The sequence below is a fragment of the Pelobates fuscus genome, chromosome 3, assembly GCF_036172605.1.
Source record: "Pelobates fuscus isolate aPelFus1 chromosome 3, aPelFus1.pri, whole genome shotgun sequence".
In the NCBI taxonomy this organism is placed as follows: Eukaryota; Metazoa; Chordata; class Amphibia; order Anura; family Pelobatidae; genus Pelobates; species Pelobates fuscus.
This window is the reverse complement of record NC_086319.1, coordinates 394,488,022-394,508,149: the sequence shown is the minus strand read 5'-3', so window position 1 is coordinate 394,508,149 and position 20,128 is coordinate 394,488,022. Positions and strand designations below refer to the sequence as shown.

The 20,128-nt window shown below is 43.2% G+C and overlaps 5 non-coding genes across 5 annotated transcripts; all 5 read left to right on the top strand.

The window, feature by feature from the left end:
* Positions 1–5,427: 5,427 nt before the first annotated feature.
* TRNAL-UAG (transfer RNA leucine (anticodon UAG)) lies at positions 5,428–5,509 on the top strand. The gene has a single exon. It is a non-coding gene; the product is annotated as a tRNA-Leu (tRNA).
* A 947-nt stretch (positions 5,510–6,456) lies between these two features.
* On the top strand, positions 6,457–6,538 carry TRNAL-UAG (transfer RNA leucine (anticodon UAG)). The gene has a single exon. It is a non-coding gene; the product is annotated as a tRNA-Leu (tRNA).
* An 886-nt stretch (positions 6,539–7,424) lies between these two features.
* TRNAL-UAG (transfer RNA leucine (anticodon UAG)) lies at positions 7,425–7,506 on the top strand. Its single transcript has one exon. It is a non-coding gene; the product is annotated as a tRNA-Leu (tRNA).
* Positions 7,507–8,391: 885 nt separating this feature from the next.
* TRNAL-GAG (transfer RNA leucine (anticodon GAG)) lies at positions 8,392–8,473 on the top strand. The gene has a single exon. It is a non-coding gene; the product is annotated as a tRNA-Leu (tRNA).
* Positions 8,474–9,359: 886 nt separating this feature from the next.
* Positions 9,360–9,441, top strand: TRNAL-UAG (transfer RNA leucine (anticodon UAG)). Its single transcript has one exon. It is a non-coding gene; the product is annotated as a tRNA-Leu (tRNA).
* The last annotated feature ends 10,687 nt before the right edge of the window (positions 9,442–20,128 follow it).

The window sequence follows — 20,128 nt, the reverse complement described above, 5'->3', positions numbered from 1 at the left end:
GCATTCCTGTGCCAGCGTGCTTTGACAGTTGCCACTCATATCTTGTGTCTCTATAGCGTGCTTTTACAACCAAAATTTGTTTTTCACTGTTATAGATTGAATAGCAGTTACTTGTCTTCAAGCGGCTCTGTCAGTCCTTCCTTCAGCGTGTGCTCTGCAGAACTGTTCCAGTGCACATTGCCAATCATATCTGGTCTCACAGTAGCTTGCACGCATAGTACCACTAATCCCCCAAAAAATGACAGGCAGAGGCAGGCCACCCCGCAGGGGCCGTCGTGGTCGTGGTGCTGTGATTCCCTTTTGCCCTAGAATAATGCCCAGTTTTCAGAAGCCACGTACCCTGAACTTGAAAAGTTCTGAGGACTTAGTTGACTGGCTAACACAGGACACCCAATCTTGTACAGCCTCCGCTCGGAACCTTGACGCACCATCCTCCTCCAGCTTAGCTTCAGGCACCTCTCAAGATAGCACTCACCCGCCTGCCGCCACCACCAAAACTAGCACCACAGCCGCTTTACTTGGTATGTCAGAGGAGTTATTCACACACCCGTTTGAAGAAATGAGTGATGCGCAACCATTATTGCTAGAGGATGTAGATAACAGGGATATGTCTCAGGCAGGCAGCATTAAACACATGGAGGTACGGTGTGATGATGATGATGTTGTACCCGCTGCTGCTTCCTTTTCTGAGTTGTCAGATACAAGCGAAGCGGTTGATGATGATGATGCGTCCATGGATGTCACGTGGGTGCCGCTAGAAGAGAAAAAGAACAGGGCAAAAGTTCAGATGGGGAGACAGAGAGGAGGAGGAGGAGACCAGTTGGAAGCAGGGGGGGGTCGTCGCAAGGAGCTAGTGGCACAGTCAGACAGCATGCATCGGCACCCGGGGTCAGCCCGACAGCACGCCAATCAACGCATGCTGTGTCCACCACCAGAATGCCGTCATTGCAGAGCTCAGCAGTGTGGCATTTTTTTTGTGTGTCTGCCTCTGACAACAGCGATGTCATTTGCAACCTGTGCCAAAGGAAACTGAGTAGTGGGAGGTCCAACACCCACCTAGGTACAACTGCTTTGCGTAGGCACATGATCTCACATCACAAACGCCTATGGGATCAACACATGAGTACAAGCAGCACGCCTACTCTAAGCCGCCATCCTCCTCCTGGTCCAGCATCTTCAGCCACGTCAACCACTACTGTCCTTCTTGCCCCCTCTCAACCATCCGCCACTCCGTCTCCCACCTTGAGCAGTTCCCGCTCATCTGCCCACAGTCATGTGTTTCTGTCAAGGACATGTTTGAGCGTAAGAAGCCAATGTCACCAAGTCACCCCCTTGCCCAGCGTCTGACAGCTGGCTTGTCCAAACTATTAGCCCGCCAGCTTTTACCATACAATCTGGTTGAGTCTGAGGCGTTCAAAAAATTTGTAGCTATTGGGACACCGCAGTGGAAGGTACCCGGCCGGAATTTCTTTTCACAAAAGGCAATCCCCAACTTGTACTCGATTGTGCAAAAGGAAGTCATGGCATGTCTGGCACACAGTGTTGGGGCAAGGGTCCATCTGACCACTGATACCTGGTCTGCAAAGCAAGGTCAGGGCAGGTATATCACCTACACTGCGCATTGGGTAAACCTGCTGACGGCTGACAAGCAAGGAATGCGTGGCATTGCAGAGGAGTTGGTGACACCGCCACGGATTGCAGGCAGTCCTGCTGCCACCTCCTCTACTCCTCCTACTCCATCCTCTTCCATAACCTCCTCGGCTGAGTCCTCTTGTGCCGCTGCTTCTTGCTCCACATCAACAGCACCCCCCCAGCTCCCCAGGTACTATTCCACATCTCGGATACGGCAGTGTCACGCCGTCTTGGGTTTGACTTGCTTGAAAGCAGAGAGTCACACCGGACAAGCACTCCTGTCCGCCCTGAACGCACAGGTGGAAAAGTGGCTGACTCCGCAGCAACTGGATATCGGCAAAGTGGTGTGTGACAACGGAAAAAATTTGATAGCGGCATTGAAGTTGGGCAAGTTGACACATGTGCCGTGCATGGTACATGTGTGTAATCTGATCATACAACGCTTTGTGCATAAGTACACAGGCTTACAGGACGTCCTGAAGCAGGCCAGGAAGGTGTGTGGCCATTTCAGGCGTTCCTACACGGCCATGGCTCACTTTGCCGATATCCAGCAGCGAAACAACATGCCAGTGAGGCGCTTGATTTGCGACAGCCCTACACGTTGGAATTCAACACTCCTAATGTTCGACCGCCTGCTCCAACAAGAAAAAGCTGTTAATGATAATGAATATTTGTATGACCGGGGTGCTAGGACAGCCTCTGGGGAGCTGGGAATTTTTTTGCCACGTTACTGGACGCTCATGCGCAATGCCTGTAGGCTCATGCGTCCTTTTGAGGAGGTGACAAACCTAGTCAGTCGCAGTTGTGTGTGTGCGTGTGTATGGCTGTCTGCCTGTGTGTGTGTGTGTGACAGGGTGAAGATTTCTTGCACATGGGTGTGACAGGGTGAAGATTTCTTGCACATGGCGCCCAAAGGCCTAAGGCTGGCCCTGCGCATGGGTCAGTGGCTCTGCACCAGACTTCCCTCCAATTGATCAAAGTTAAAGGATTTCAAGTGGACTGATTACAATTACAGGGCCTCTAAAGAGTCCTGTATTGTTATTTGTCGTCACTACCTTCCCGCGTCGGGAAGATTTCTTGCACAGGGCGCCCAAAGGCCTAAGGCTGGCCCTGCGCATGGGTCAGTGGCTCTGCACCAGACTTCCCTCCAATTGATCAAAGTTAAAGGATTTCAAGTGGACTGATTACAATTACAGGGCCTCTAAAGAGTCCTGTATTGTTATTTGTCATCACTACCTTCCCGCGTCGGGAAGATTTCTTGCACAGGGCGCCCAAAGGCCTAAGGCTGGCCCTGCGCATGGGTCAGTGGCTCTGCACCAGACTTCCCTCCAATTGATCAAAGTTAAAGGATTTCAAGTGGACTGATTACAATTACAGGGCCTCTAAAGAGTCCTGTATTGTTATTTGTCGTCACTACCTTCCCGCGTCGGGAGTGGGTCATTTGCGCCCCTGCTGCCTTCCTTGCATGTGGTAGCTGTTTGTCAGGGATTTGTCAATCCATATCTGCCAAGTGACCCTATGTAGGGGGAACAGTCTCTATTCTGCTCTGTGTCAGTGTGTATCAGGGATCATTAGGATAGGTGTCAATCCATATCTGCCAAGTGACCCTATGTAGGGGGAACAGTCTCTATTCTGCTCTGTGTCAGTGTGTATCAGGGATCATTAGGATAGGTGTCAATCCATATCTGCCAAGTGACCCTATGTAGGAGGAACAGTCCCTATTCTGCTCTGTGTCACTGTGTATCAGGGATCATTAGGATAGGTGTCAATCCATATCTGCCAAGTGACCCTATGTAGGAGGAACAGTCCCTATTCTGCTCTGTGTCACTGTGTATCAGGGATCATTAGGATAGGTGTCAATCCATATCTGCCAAGTGACCCTATGTAGGGGGAACAGTCTCTATTCTGCTCTGTGTCAGTGTGTATCAGGGATCATTAGGATAGGTGTCAATCCATATCTGCCAAGTGACCCTATGTAGGAGGAACAGTCCCTATTCTGCTCTGTGTCACTGTGTATCAGGGATCATTAGGATAGGTGTCAATCCATATCTGCCAAGTGACCCTATGTAGGGGGAACAGTCTCTATTCTGCTCTGTGTCACTGTGTATCAGGGATCATTAGGATAGGTGTCAATCCATATCTGCCAAGTGACCCAATGTAGGAGGCACAGTCCCTATTCTGCTCTGTGTCACTGTGTATCAGGGATCATTAGGATAGGTGTCAATCCATATCTGCCAAGTGACCCTATGTAGGAGGAACAGTCCCTATTCTGCTCTGTGTCACTGTGTATCAGGGATCATTAGGATAGGTGTCAATCCATATCTGCCAAGTGACCCTATGTAGGGGGAACAGTCCCTATTCTGCTCTGTGTCAGTGTGTATCGGGGTTTTGAGGACAGGTGTCAATCCATATCTGCCAAGTGACCCTATGTAGGGGGAACAGTCTCTATTCTGCTCTGTGTCAGTGTGTATCAGGGATCATTAGGATAGGTGTCAATCCATATCTGCCAAGTGACCCTATGTAGGGGGAACAGTCCCTATTCTGCTCTGTGTCAGTGTGTATCAGGGGTTTTGAGGACAGGTGTCAATCCATATCTGCCAAGTGACCCTATGTAGGGGGAACAGTCTCTATTCTGCTCTGTGTCAGTGTGTATCAGGGCTGGGCTTTGAGGACAGGTGTCAATGTTAGGTGATTTCTGCCCTTTATGGATTAAAAACAGACTCTGCATCAACTGTACAATTTTCCATGGGGGTTTTGCCATGGATCCCCCTCTGGCATGCCACAGTCCAGATGTTAGTCCCCTTGAAACAACTTTTCCATCACTATTGTGGCCAGAAAGAGTCCCTGTTGTTTTTAAAATTCGCCTGCCCATTGAAGTCAATGGCGGTTTGCGCGGTTCGCCGGTTCGCGAACATTTGCGGAAGTTCGCGTTCGCCGTTCGCGAACCGAAAATTCCGGGTTCGCGACAACACTAATCAAGCCAATAATAACTCTTATAGAAAAGAACATCCTGCTTCAGATTTAAAATGGGCTTTTTTATACTTCAAAGTGGCAAGTAAAATTTGCCACGCATGAACAGCTGTTAATCAAGCCAAAATTAACTCTTATAGAAAAGAACATCCTGCTTCAGCTTTAAAGCACCCAAAACATTTCTTATGACATCTACTTAATTGGATAAAACAACACCTCACTTTGAGAATTCCAAAATGTATTTGTACTCACTGCAAATGAATCATTCCTCTGCTGCAGGTAAAATCTCCTCTTCTCAAGTCTCGGTAGAAGACCTCTATTCCTTTGTGGTTTTCAAACAACAACAACAGAAATTGCAGGTATTCGTCACGCTTCGACAGACAATTTACCCCCACCGTGAAAAAAAGGCAGAAAAAAATGAAACCAACTGTACGTGTTCCAGTTAAATCACACAAAACATTTCTTAAAACGTCTACTTAATTGGATAAAACAACAACTCACTTTGATAATTCCATAAATGTATTTGTGCTTACTCCAAAGGAATCGTCTACCTAATTGGATAAAACAATATCTCACTTTGAGAATTCCAAAATGAATTTGTACTTACTTCAAAGGAATCATTCCTCTGCTGCAGGTAAAATCTCCTCTACTCAAGTCTCATTCGAAGATTTCTTGTCCTTTGTGGTTTTCAAACAACAACAACAGAAATTGCAGGTACTTGTGACCCTTCGACAGACAATTTAACCCCACCGTGAAAAGAAGTGGGAAAAAAACTGAAACCAACTGTACGTGTTCCTGCTAATAAGCTGTGTGCCTCTAATCGAAGGTAGCGTGGCCGAGCGGTCTAAGGCGCTGGATTTAGGCTCCAGTCTCGTTGGAGGCGTGGGTTCAAATCCCACCGCTGCCAAATATTACATTTTAGTGTATTGTACATTAATCATAAAGGCCAAATTGTCCATTTGTCAACTCATATGATCACTGAAAACAGAGTCACGTTCATGGCTCTTTTCGTCTGGGATTTAAAATGGGCTTTTTTTTACTTCAAAGTGGCAAGTAAAATTTGCCACGCATGAACAGCTGTTAATCAAGCCAAAATTAACTCTTATAGAAAAGAACATCCTGCTTCAGCTTTAAAGCACCCAAAACATTTCTTATGACATCTACTTAATTGGATAAAACAACACCTCACTTTGAGAATTCCAAAATGTATTTGTACTTTCTGCAAATGAATCATTCCTCTGCTGCAGGTAAAATCTCCTCTTCTCAAGTCTCGGTAGAAGACCTCTAGTCCTTTGTGGTTTTCAAACAACAACAACAGAAATTGCAGGTACTCGTCACGCTTCGACAGACAATTTACCCCCACCGTGAAAAAAGGCAGAAAAAAATGAAACCAACTGTACGTGTTCCAGTTAAATCACCCAAAACATTTCTTAAAACGTCTACTTAATTGGATAAAACAACAACTCACTTTGATAATTTGCCACGCATGAACAGCTATTAATCAAGCCAATAATAACTCTTATAGAAAAGAACATCTTGCTTCAGCTTTAAAGCACCCAAAACATTTCTTAAGACGTCTACTGAATTGGATAAAACAACACCTCACTTTGAGAATTCCAAAATGTATTTGTACTTACTGAAAATGAATCATTCCTCTGCTGCAGGTAAAATCTCCTCTTCTCAAGTCTCAGTTGAAGATTTCTTGTCCTTTGTGGTTTTCAAACAACAACAACAGAAATTGCAGGTACTTGTGACCCTTCGACAGACAATTTAACCCCACCGTGAAAAGAAGTGGGAAAAAAACTGAAACCAACTGTACGTGTTCCTGCGAATAAGCTGTGTGCTATAATTGTAGGTAGCGTGGCCGAGCTGTCTAAGGCGCTGGATTTAGGCTCCAGTCTCTTTGGAGGCGTGGGTTCAAATCCCACCGCTGCCAAATATTACAATTTTAGTGTATTGTACATTAATCATAAAGGCCAAATTGGCCATTTGTCAACTCATATGATCACTGAAAACAGAGTCACGTTCGTGGCTCTTTTCGTTTGGGATTTAAAATGGGCTTTTTTTTACTTCAAAGTGGCAAGTAAAATTTGCCACGCATGAACAGCTGTTAATCAAGCCAATAATAACTCTTATAGAAAAGAACATCTTGCTTCAGCTTTAAAGCACCCAAAACATTTCTTAAGACGTCTACTGAATTGGATAAAACAACACCTCACTTTGAGAATTCCAAAATGTATTTGTACTTACTGCAAATGAATCATTCCTCTGCTGCAGGTAAAATCTCCTCTTCTCAAGTCTCGGTAGAAGACCTCTATTCCTTTGTGGTTTTCAAACAAAAACAACAGAAATTGCAGGTATTCGTCACGCTTCGACAGACAATTTACCCCATCGTGAAAAAAAGGCAGAAAAAAATGAAACCAACTGTACATGTTCCAGTTAAATCACACAAAACATTTCTTAAAACGTCTACTTAATTGGATAAAACAACAACTCACTTTGATAATTCCAGAAATGTATTTGTGCTTACTCCAAAGGAATCGTCTACCTAATTGGATAAAACAACATCTCACTTTGAGAATTCCAAAATGTATTTGTACTTACTTCAAAGGAATCATTCCTCTGCTCCCGGTAAAATCTCCTCTACTCAAGTCTCAGTCGAAAATTTCTTGTCCTTTGTGGTTTTACAACAACAACAACAGAAATTGCAGGTACTTGTGACCCTTCGACAGACAATTTAACCCCACCGTGAAAAGAAGTGGGAAAAAAACTGAAACCAACTGTACGTGTTCCTGCTAATAAGCTGTGTGCCTGTAATCTTAGGTAGCGTGGCCGAGCGGTCTAAGGTGCTGGATTTAGGCTCCAGTCTCTTTGGAGGTGTGAGTTCAAATCCCACCGCTGCCAAATATTACATTTTAGTGTATTGTACATTAATCATAAAGGCCAAATTGTCCATTTGTCAACTCATATGATCACTGAAAACAGAGTCACGTTCATGGCTCTTTTCGTCCGGGATTTAAAATCGGCTTTTTTTGACTTCAAAGTGGCAAGTAAAATTTGCCACGCATGAACAGCTGTTAATCAAGCCAATAATAACTCTTATAGAAAAGAACATCCTGCTTCAGCTTTAAAGCACCCAAAACATTTCTTAAGACGTCTACTGAATTGGATAAAACAACACCTCACTTTGAGAATTCCAAAATGTATTTGTACTTACTGCAAATGAATCATTCCTCTGCTGCAGGTAAAATCTCCTCTTCTCAAGTCTCGGTAGAAGACCTCTATTCCTTTGTGGTTTTCAAACAACAACAACAGAAATTGCAGGTATTCGTCACGCTTCGACAGACAATTTACCCCCACCGTGAAAAAAAGGCAGAAAAAAATGAAACCAACTGTACGTGTTCCAGTTAAATCACACAAAACATTTCTTAAAACGTCTACTTAATTGGATAAAACAACAACTCACTTTGATAATTCCATAAATGTATTTGTGCTTACTCCAAAGGAATCGTCTACCTAATTGGATAAAACAATATCTCACTTTGAGAATTCCAAAATGTATTTGTACTTATTCAAAGGAATCATTCCTCTGCTGCAGGTAAAATCTCCTCTACTCAAGTCTCAGTCGAAGATTTCTTGTCCTTTGTGGTTTTCAAACAACAACAACAGAAATTGCAGGTACTTGTGACCCTTCGACAGACAATTTAACCCCACCGTGAAAAGAAGTGGGAAAAAAACTGAAACCAACTGTACGTGTTCCTGCTCATAAGCTGTGTGCCGCTAATCGAAGGAAGAGTGGCCGAGCGGTCTAAGGCGCTGGATTGAGGCTCCAGTCTTTTTGGAGGCGTGGGTTCAAATCCCACAGCTGCCAAATATTACAATTTAGTGTATTGTACATTAATCATAAAGGCCAAATTGTCCATTTGTCAACTCATATGATCACTGAAAACAGAGTCACGTTCATGGCTCTTTTCGTCTGGGATTTAAAATGGGCTTTTTTTTACTTCAAAGTGGCAAGTAAAATTTGCCACGCATGAACAGCTGTTAATCAAGCCAATAATAACTCTTATAGAAAAGAACATCCTGCTTCAGCTTTAAAGCACCCAAAACATGTCTTAAGATGTCTACTGAATTGGATAAAACAACACCTCACTTTGAGAATTCCAAAATGTATTTGTACTTACTGCAAATGAATCATTCCTCTGCTGCAGGTAAAATCTCCTCTTCTCAAGTCTCGGTAGAAGACCTCTAGTCCATTGTGGTTTTCAAACAACAACGACAGAAATTGCAGGTACTCGTGACGCTTCGACAGACAATTTACCCCCACCATGAAAAAAAGTCAGAAAAAAATGAAACCAACTGTACGTGTTCCAGTTAAATCACCCAAAACATTTCTTAAAATGTCTACTTAATTGGATAAAACAACAACTCACTTTGATAATTCCATAAATGTATTTGTGCTTACTCCAAAGGAATCGTCTACCTAATTGGATAAAACAACATCTCACTTTGAGAATTCCAAAATGTATTTGTACTTACTTCAAAGGAATCATTCCTCTGCCGTAGGTAAAATCTCCTCTACTCAAGTCTCAGTCGAAGATTTCTTGTCCTTTGTGGTTTTCAAACAACAGCATCAGAAATTGCAGGTACTTGTGACCCTTTGACAGACAATTTAACCCCACCGTGAAAAGAAGTGGGAAAAAAACTGAAACCAACTGTACGTGTTCCTGCTAATAAGCTGTGTGCCTCTAATCGAAGGTAGCGTGGCCGAGCGGTCTAAGGCGCTGGATTTAGGCTCCAGTCTCTTTGGAGGCGTGGGTTAAAATCTCACCGCTGCCAAATATTACATTTTTAGTGTATTGTGCATTATTCATAAAGGCCAAATTGTCCATTTGTCAACTCATATTGTAACGGACCGTTTCAGCAGACAAGGGGTTAAAATCAGTTTAGGCGATAATCCCCTTTTTCAGAGACAGGCACAGCTACTGCAGAACACCAAACTCCTGAACTGGATACAAGAGAACACTCCGAACTGGAACAGCTGAACAAGAAAAGCATACAATCCGCTTACACTCCTGGCAGTCAGCTTACAATCAAATTCCCCCCAAGAACAAGACGACACTTCATTTTGAGGGTTAAACAGGAACTCAGGACTGGCTCATCCAGCCTGGCTTTTATTTCCAACTCACACATACAGGCCACACCCAGGGGAAGGCATAAAAGAACCAATGACATAGATGTTACATCCCACACATCCCCTCCCCTTAGTGTGACACATAATCCCATTATGCATACAGTTTAAAATATACTTTTACACAACTTTCATAACTTTAAAACCATACATCACATAAAAATACATATCCACAATCAATCCATTCAGGGGAACAACATATTAACAAATGGCATGAATCCGACCAGGGGTTCAAAATTTACTAAAAATATCTTTTGTCCCTTACTAGCCGCATGGCAAACCAGTTTAGAAAGGTTTTACATAGGCCTCTATCCTGGAGACAAAGAGGAAAGTAATCCAATTATCCAGGGCTAGAAGCAGACTCCATTAACCACATGGTTACAGAAAGACATAAAACACTTTAAAATACAGAAGTTACTTTTTATCCATAACACACAGACATTTCACATATCCCCAGATAGCTGGGATCTGAGCGCACAAAACTACCGAATAGCGCACAGATCCTATTCACACAGTACAATTGCAATGGAGCTAAAGTCTTTCCCATAGTCTTTCATTATATGAATAGGCTCCATGGTATAGCTATCTGGGGTATCACATTCCCATAAGGTCTGGTCCATAGTCCAAAGGCAGCAGGCGGGCAACCAGGCTTCTCCAGTTCACAGTGGCGAAGTTGGTTTCGCCACAATTCTCCCCTTTACCAATTAGACTAACAGGGTACCTGACCTCCTGCCGGTCAGTGCCCTGGTTAGTCCAGCAACCCACCCACAAAACAGAAACCGCAGAGCAGCCCACCCACAATAAACAGTTACTACACCTGGGTGAGGGAGAATCTTGTCCAGGTTCAGGTGCCGCACCACGGCTGTGTGGGGGACTGGTAGGCTGCCTTGGTGGGTTGCTGAGGGGGCAGAGACCAGCAGTACTCTGTCCTGTTGCCAGCACTACCACGGGAGTAGTCTGGTTGGAGCCTGGTTGCTGGAGACCGACTTTCTCCCCTTTGGATATATCGCTCTGTGGCTGGGGGACAGGACCGACCGTCCCTACCCCTGGTGCTGTAAGTGCAGAGACTACGGTCCCATCTGCACAGATGTGGGGCTTAACATCTCCCCTTGGTGGGTTAGGCTGCCGCTGGAGAGAGGGTGTAACAAGCTCCTCTCTCTGGACGGTAAACTGCCACTGGGGAGGGGGGTTAGCAGGCTCCTCTCCCTGCCACTCTCTCTGCTGGTGGAAAGGGAGACCAGCTGTCTCCCCTTTCATTCTCTTGTCCTGCTGCTGGGGTGCGAGACTGACTGTCTCTGCTCCCTGCAGGACACACTGCCGCTGGGGAGGAAGGATGGCACCTTCTGCTCCCTGGGTTACACACTGCCGCTGGGGAGGACGGACGACACCTTCAGCTCCCTGGGGTACACACTGCCGCTGGGGAGGAAGGACTGAACCTTCTGCTCCCTGGGTTACACACTGCCGCTGGGGAGGATGAACGACACCATCAGCTCCCTGGGGTACACACTGCCGCTGGGGAGGAAGGACTGCACCTTCTGCTCCCTGGGTTACACACTGCCGCTGGGGAGGATGGATGACACCATCAGCTCCCTGTGGTACACACTGCCGCTGGGGAGGAAGGACGGCACCTTCCGCTCCCTGGGGTACACACTGCCGCTGAGGAGGAAGGACTGCACCTTCTGCTCCCTGGGACACACACTGCCTTCCTGGCATATCACTTTGCTGCTGGGGGGCAGGAACAACTACCTCTGCCCCCTGTAACTCAGCCTGCCGCTGGGGAGGGAGGACGCTGCTCTCCTCTCCCTGCACTTCACACTGCCGTCCTGGCATATCACTTTGCTGCTGGGGTTGCTCACAGGACCAGTCTAGGAGATCTGCTACCTCGGGTACCGCTGGTTGCTGTTGGGAAGGAGGACCGGTTGTCGCTTCCCGGGCCTCATTGATGAGTCGCAGGTAATCCCCCTCCAGGTTCCATTCCTCGGCGACCAAATACTGTAGGTCCGCCTCGAGGTCAATAGCGCTAAGGAGACCCAGCATGTCCTCTCGGTCGTAGTACAGGTCCCAAAAACGAGAGTCGGTCACTTTCCCAAAGTCCTCATCGTCAATGTTATCCCAAAATCGGCCAAGGTCAGTGTAATCTCCGCCTTCTGGGAACTCATACTCTGCCATCTCGGGGACACACTGAGCTGCGTACCATTGTATCGCATGGTATGCGTCGTCTAGCGCCAGTTCTGCATATACTAGAATCTCGAATCTAGTCACCCACTTTTCTGTGGTCTGTTTTCTCAGGAGGGGCATCCGCTCTGCCATTCTAGCCAGAATTCGCTGCATTCTGCTGCGGCGCCGATCCCCTCGTGAATACTGTACTTCTTCTAGGGCTTTGTCCCACAATCTGGCTCTGGCCATATCTCTGTACCTCATCATGTCCTCCTCTGGGACTACTCCAGACCCCAGGCGTACGTAACTGTACACTGTATCTTGAAGCTTCTCCTCCATTTTTCCGAATTCCTTCGTAGATAGGGTCGCTGTACAGGTACTAGCGTTGCCCTCAATTTGTACTCCAGGAATTGATGTTGCCTGTAGCTGTCCCTCTGGTTGTAGGAACGATCCCACCGCTGCCACCAATTGTAACGGACCGTTTCAGCAGACAAGGGGTTAAAATCCGTTTAGGCGATAATCCCCTTTTTGAGAGACAGGCACAGCTACTGCAGAACACCAAACTCCCGAACTGGATACAAGATAACACTCCGAACTGGAACAGCTGAACAAGAAAAGCATACAATCCGCTTACACTCCTGGCAGTCAGCTTACAATCCAATTCCCCCCAAGAACGAGACGACACTTCATTTTGAGGGTTTAACCAGGAACTCAGGACTGGCTCATCCAGCCTGGCTTTTATTTCCAACTCACACATACAGGCCACACCCAGGGGGAGGCATAAAAGAACCAATGACATAGATGTTACATCCCACACATCCCCTCCTCTTAGTGTGACACATAATCCCATTATGCATACAGTTTAAAATATACTTTTACACAACTTTCATAACTTTAAAACCATACATCACATTCACATAAAAATACATATCCACAATCAATCCATTCAGGGAAACAACATATTAACAAATGGCATGAATCCGACCAGGGGTTCAAAATTTACTAAAAATATATTTTGTCCCTTACTAGCCGCATGGCAAACCAGTTTAGAAAGGTTTTACATAGGCCTCTATCCTGGAGACAAAGAGGAAAGTAATCCAATTATCCAGGGCTAGAAGCAGACTCCATTAACCACATGGTTACAGAAAGACATAAAACACTTTAAAATACAGAAGTTACTTTTTATCCATAACACACAGACATTTCACATATCCCCAGATAGCTGGGATCTGAGCGCACAAAACTACTGAATAGCGCACAGATCCTATTCACACAGTACAATTGCCATGGAGCTAAAGTCTTTCCCATAGTCTTTCATTATATGAATAGGCTCCATGGTATAGCTATCTGGGGTATCACATTCCCATAAGGTCTGGTCCATAGTCCAAAGGCAGCAGGCGGGCAACCAGGCTTCTCCAGTTCACAGTGGTGAAGTTGGTTTCGCCACACATATGATCACTGAAAACAGAGTCACGTTCATGGCTCTTTTCGTCTGGGATTTAAAATGGGCTTTTTTTTTACTTCAAAGTGGCAAGTAAAATTTGCCACGCATGAACAGCTGTTAATCAAGCCAATAATAACTCTTATAGAAAAGAACATCCTGCTTCAGCTTTAAAACACCCAAAACATTTCTTAAGACGTCTACTGAATTGGATAAAACAACACCTCACTTTGAGAATTCCAAAATGTATTTGTACTTACTGCAAATGAATCATTCCTCTGCTGCAGGTAAAATCTCCTCTTCTCAAGTCTCGGTAGAAGACCTCTAGTCCTTTGTGGTTTTCAAACAACAACAACAGAAATTGCAGGTATTCGTCACGCTTCGACAGACAATTTACCCCCACCGTGAAAAAAAGCAGAAAAAAATGAAACCAACTGTACGTGTTCCAGTTAAATCACCCAAAACATTTCTTAAAACGTCTACTTAATTGGATAAAACAACAACTCACTTTGATAATTCCAAAATGTATTTGTACTTACTGCAAATGAATCATTCCTCTGCTGCAGGTAAAATCTCCTCTTCTCAAGTCTCGGTAGAAGACCTCTAGTCCTTTGTGGTTTTCAAACAAAAACAGAAATTGCAGGTACTCGTCACGCTTCGACAGACAATTTACTCCCACTGTGAAAAAAAGGCAGAAAAAAATGAAACCAACTGTACGTGTTCCAGTTAAATCACCCAAAACATTTCTTAAAACATCTACTTAATTGGATAAAACAACAACTCACTTTGATGATTCCATAAATGTATTTGTGCTTACTCCAAAGGAATCGTCTACCTAATTGGATAAAACAACATCTCACTTTGAGAATTCCAAAATGTATTTGTACTTACTTCAAAGGAATCATTCCTCTGCTGTAGGTAAAATCTAATCTACTCAAGTCTCAGTCGAAGATTTCTTGTCCTTTGTGGTTTTCAAACAACAACAACAGAAATTGCAGGTACTTGTGACCCTTCGACAGACAATTTAACCCTACCGTGAAAAGAAGTGGGAAAAAAACTGAAACCAACTGTACGTGTTCCTGCCAAAAAGCTGGAAGCCTGTAATCGAAGGTAGCGTGGCTGAGCCGTCTAAGGCGCTGGATTTATGCTCTAGTCTCTTTGGAGGTGTGGGTTCAAATCCCAATGCTGCCAAATATTACATTTTTAGTGCATTATTCATAAAGGCCAAATTGTCCATTTGTCAACTCATATGATCACTGAAAACAAAGTCACTTTCATGGCTCTTTTCGTCTGGGCTTTAAAATGAGCAATAATTTGCTTTTTTTACTTCAAAGTGGCAAGTAAAATTTGCCACGCATGAACAGCTGTTAATCAAGCCAATAATAACTCTTATAGAAAAGAACATCCCGCTTCAGCTTTAAAGCACGCGATACATTTCTTAAGACGTCTACTGAATTGGATAAAACAACACCTCACTTTGAGAATTCCAAAATGTATTTGTACTTACTGCAAATTAATCATTCCTCTGCTGCAGGTAAAATCTCCTCTTCTCAAGTCTCAGTAGAAGACCTCAGGTCCTTTGTGGTTTTCAAACAACAACAACAGAAATTGCAGGTACTTGTGACGCTTCGACAGACAATTTAACCCCACCTTAAAACAAAAGCAGAAAATAAATGAAACCAACTGCACGTGTTCCAGTTAAATCACCCAAAACATTTCTTTAAACGTCTATTTAATTGGATAAAACAACAACTCACTTTGATAATTCCATTAATGTTTTTGTACTTACTCCAAAGGAATCGTCTACCTAATTGGATAAAACAACATCTCACTTTGAGAATTCCAAAATTTGTTTGTACTTACTTCAAAGGAATCATTCATCTGCTGTAGGTAAAATCTCCTCTACTCAAGTCTCAGTCGAAGATTTCTTCTCCTTTGTGGTTTTCAAACAACAACAACAGAAATTGCAGGTACTTGTGACCCTTCGACAGACAATTTAACCCCACCGTGAAAAGAAGTGGTAAAAAACTGAAACCAACTGTACGTGTTCCTGCCAATAAGCTGTGTACATGTAATCAAAGGTAGCATGGTCGAGCGGTCTAAGGCGCTGGATTAAGGCTCCAGTCTCTTTGGAGGCGTGGGTTCAAATCCCACCGCTGCCAAATATTTAAATTTTTTATGTATTGTACATTATTCATAAAGGCCAAATTGTCCATTTGTCAACTCATATGATCACTGAAAACAGAGTCATGTTCATGGCTTTTTTCGTCTGGGCCTTAAAATGGGCAATAATTTGCTTTTTTTTTTACTTCAAAGTGGAAAGTAAAATTTGCCACGCATGAACAGCTGTTAATCAAGCCAATAATAACTTTTATAAAAAAGAACATCCGGCTTCAGCTTTAAAGCACCCAAAACATTTCTTAAGACTTCTACTGAATTGGATAGAACAACACCTCACTTTGAGAATTCCAAAATGTATTTGTACTTACTGCAAATGAATCATTCCTCTGCTGCAGGTAAAATCTCCTCTTCTCAAGTCTCAGTAGAAGACCTCTGGTCCTTTGTGGTTTTCAAACAACAACAACAGAAATTGCAGGTACTTGTGACGCTTCGAAAGACAATTTACCCCCACCGTAAAAAAAAGCAGAAAATAAATTAAACCAACTGTACGTGTTCCAGTTAAATCATCCAAAACATTTCTTAAAACGTCTATTTAATTGGATAAAACAACAACTCACTTTGATAATTCCATGAATGTATTTGTGCTTACTCCAAAGGAATCGTCTACCTAATTGGATAAAACAACATCTCACTTTGAGAATTCCAAAATGTATTTGTGCTTACTTCAAAAGAATCATTCATCTGCTGTAGGTAAAATCTCCTCTACTCAAGTCTCAGTTGAAAATTTCTTGTCCTTTGTGGTTTTCAAACAACTACAACAGAAATTGCAGGTACTTGTGACCCTTCGACAGACAATTTAACCCCACCGTGAAAAGAAGTGGGAAAAAACTGAAACCAACTGTACGTGTTCCTGCCAATAAGCTGTGTGCCTGTAATCGAAGGTAGCGTGGCCGTGCGGTATAAGGTGCTGGATTTAGGCTCCAGTCTTTTTGGAGGCGTTGGTTCAAATCCCACTGCTGCCAAATATTATATTTTTAGTGCATTATTCATAAAGGCCAAATTGTCTATTTGTCAACTCATATGATCACTGAAAACAGAGTCACGTTCATGGCTCTTTTCGTCTGGGTTTTAAAATGAGCAATAATTTGCTTTTTTTACTTCAAAGTGGCAAGTAAAATTTGCCACGCATGAACAGCTGTTAATCAAGCCAATAATAACTCTTATAGAAAAGAACATCCCGCTTCATCTTTAAAGCACCCAAAACATTTCTTAAGACGTCTACTGAATTGGATAAAACAACACCTCACTTTGAGAATTCCAAAATGTATTTGTACTTACTGCAAATGAATCATTCCTCTGCTGCAGGTAAAATCTCCTCTTCTCCTCAAGTCTCAATAGAAGACCTCTGGTCCTTTGTGGTTTTCAAACAACAACAAAAGAAATTGCTGGTACTTGTGACGCTTCGACAGACAATTTACCCCCACCGTAAAAAAAAAGCGGAAAATAAATGAAACCAACTGTACGTGTTCCAGTTAAATCACCCAAAACATTTCTTAAAACGTCTACTTAATTGGATAAAACAACAACTCACTTTGATAATTCCAAAATGTATTTGTACTTACTCCAAATAATCGTCTACCTGATTGGATAAAACAACATCTCACTTTGAGAATTCCAAAATGTATTTGTACTTACTTCAAAGGAATCATTCCTTTGCTGTAGGTAGTTGGATTCTTGAGTCATATTATATACCAAAATTTGGAAGCACCATGCGGGTTGGGTTGTCTCTAGGCAGGCAGACACCAGAGCCATTTCTGTGAGCTGAAATTCAAGACTCCTGTACACAAGTGTAATTTTATATGGTATAATTTTATTAAGGTTTTACACTGTACACATGTTTCCTGTTTTATTGTATGTATATATTATATGTACATATATGATCTGCCAGAAGTCTGTGTCTAGGGAAAAGGTGGATCTGATACCTATAAATAAGAAGAGGAGAGGGAGTCACCTATTTAAGAGTCCAATGCTTATAAACCAGAGCCAGATTGTGGGCTCTGGTTCATGTGAGTTGCCAATGCCTCTAGATGCTTTACAGCTTTATTAGATTTTTGGGCTGTGTTAGTAAGTTGTCTCCACTATTATATCTTTTTCTATTTTTACTTTAGAGTTCAAAAGTTTGTTATTGTGTTTTTTACTAGGATAATCACATTGTTCTATGTATTAAATCATGGTTGTTATATTGCAGTGGCGTTTACAATTTATTTAGACTTTTAAAGGGGTACCAAGAATTAACACTTTCTTGTGATTTAGAGCAATGTTAGATATTTGGCACTATTTACACTGTTTGCATTTTAGATATTGTTTAACTCTGACACTCACATGGTTAACAGTTGCAGGGTTCTGCAGTTGGACAAGGAATGCATTTAGAAAAATGTCATGTGGGTGTGAGCCTAATTTGAATACCTACAATGCATTGCAAAGAATGTTGTCCTTTTTAAACTAGTCGGACAAATAATAACAGCTTTTAACAGATACTACCACCAGGACTCCCTCTCATTTATGTTTACGCTGAACGAGAGTGAGGGATGGAAGGAGATGGATGCGACCATGATGTGCATTCTTAGAGCGTTTAAATGGGTGGGAATGCCAGCCAAGCTAAGGATGCATTCTCCCCCCCCCCCCAGACCTGGGGCTGTGGGTCTGTACATTATCCCGGGTAATTGCGTCCTGTCATCTGCATCTGTTGTGAATGGGGTCAAAATGTACTTAGCGCGGAAGAGAAGGAAAATGGAGATGCCATGACCCGGATTCAAACCAGGGTTGCTGCGGCCACAACGCAGAGTACTAACCACTATATGATCACGGCACAACAGCCAAGCCAAGTAGGAGTCGAACCTACAATCTTCTGATCCGTAGTCAGACGCGTTATCCATTGCGCCACTGGCCCATGCTTGGCGACAGCAGCCCCAACCTCAGTCAATAGGATCTGCCTCAACAGAAAAAGATGTCCATTATAAAACTAAATTGAGATACAAAATAAGTTTTTTGCAAAGTTGTTTATTTATTTTATCTTATCATTAAAAGTTAAACCTTGCCTTAAAACTTCCTTAACTACTTATATGGCACCAACAAATTCCGCAGAGCTGGAATTGAACTAATTCAACTTAGATGTACTTTATTAAACAAACAAAAATAAGCAATTGCACAATAACTGCTAAAAGAGCTCACAAAACAATCTCTGAGATGCATTTCACAATTTAACTGAGGAAGCTTTTTTTAAAGGAGGAAATGTGTTTCAGAGATTGTTCCAAGTTGGATTCTTGAGTCATATTATATACCAAAATTTGGAAGCACTATGCGGGTAGGGTTGTCTCTAGGCAGGCAGACACCAGAGCCATTTCTGTGAGCTGAATTTCAAGACTCCTGTACACAAGTGTAATTCTCTATGGTATAATTTTATTAAGGTTTTACACAGTACACATTTTTCCTGTTTTATTGTATGTATATATTATATGTACATATATGATCTGCCGGAAGTCTGTGTCTAGGGAAAAGGTGGATCTGATACCTATAAATAAGAAGAGGAGAGGGAGTCACCTATTTAAGAGTCCAATGCTTTTATTCCAGAGCCAGATTGTGGGCTCTGGTTCATGTGAGTTGCCAATGCCTCTAGATGCTTTACAGCTTTATTAGATTTTTGGGCTGTGTTAGTAAGTTGTCTCCACTATTATATCTTTTTCTATTTTTACTTTAGAGTTCAAAAGTTTGTTATTGTGTTTTTTACTAGGATATTCACATTGTTCTATGAATTAAATCATGGTTGTTATATTGCAGTGGCGTTTACATTTTATTTAGACTTTTAAAGGGGTACCAAGAATTAACACTTTTGTTGTGATTTAGTGCAATGTTAGATATTTGGCACTATTTACACTGTTTGCATTGTAGATATTGTTTAACTCTGACACTCACATGGTTAACAGTTGCAGGGTTCTGCAGTTGGACAAGGCATGCATTTAGAAAAATGTCATGTGGGTGTGAGCCTAATTTGAATACCTACAATGCATTGCAAAGAATGTTGTCCTTTTTTTTTTTTTTTTTTAATACTTTTTTTATTAGGATAACTTCCTTTTTTTTAAAAAAAATTGTACAGGGGGGCGGAGCCTGACCGCGAAGGAAGATGGACGCCTGATCCCTGTGCTCCCTCTCCCTATAGCACTACCATCCGCTACCATCAGCGACCCCCCCTGTACACAGACCCCGAAATCACACCGTACCGGTGCATCAAGCCCTGCCCGACAATCCACTCCATGGGCGGAGGTAAAAAAAAGAAGGATCTTACCCCATCGGTGGCGACAATGTTCCGCGCGCCGGCCACCTCGCAACGGCCCCCCTCCTCGCAACCCCGAGAGGAGGAAGAATCGGAACCGGAGGAATATGCCCACAGCTCGGACCCCACAGCACCACTCACAATAGGCATCCTGAGGGGTATGCTCCACGAGGCCACGGCCGACATAAAGACACACGTGGCTGCCGAAGTTACCAAACAACTGGTAGGCCTCAGAAAGGATATCACTGCGCTCACTAATAGGGCCGACCTCACAGACACCCACATC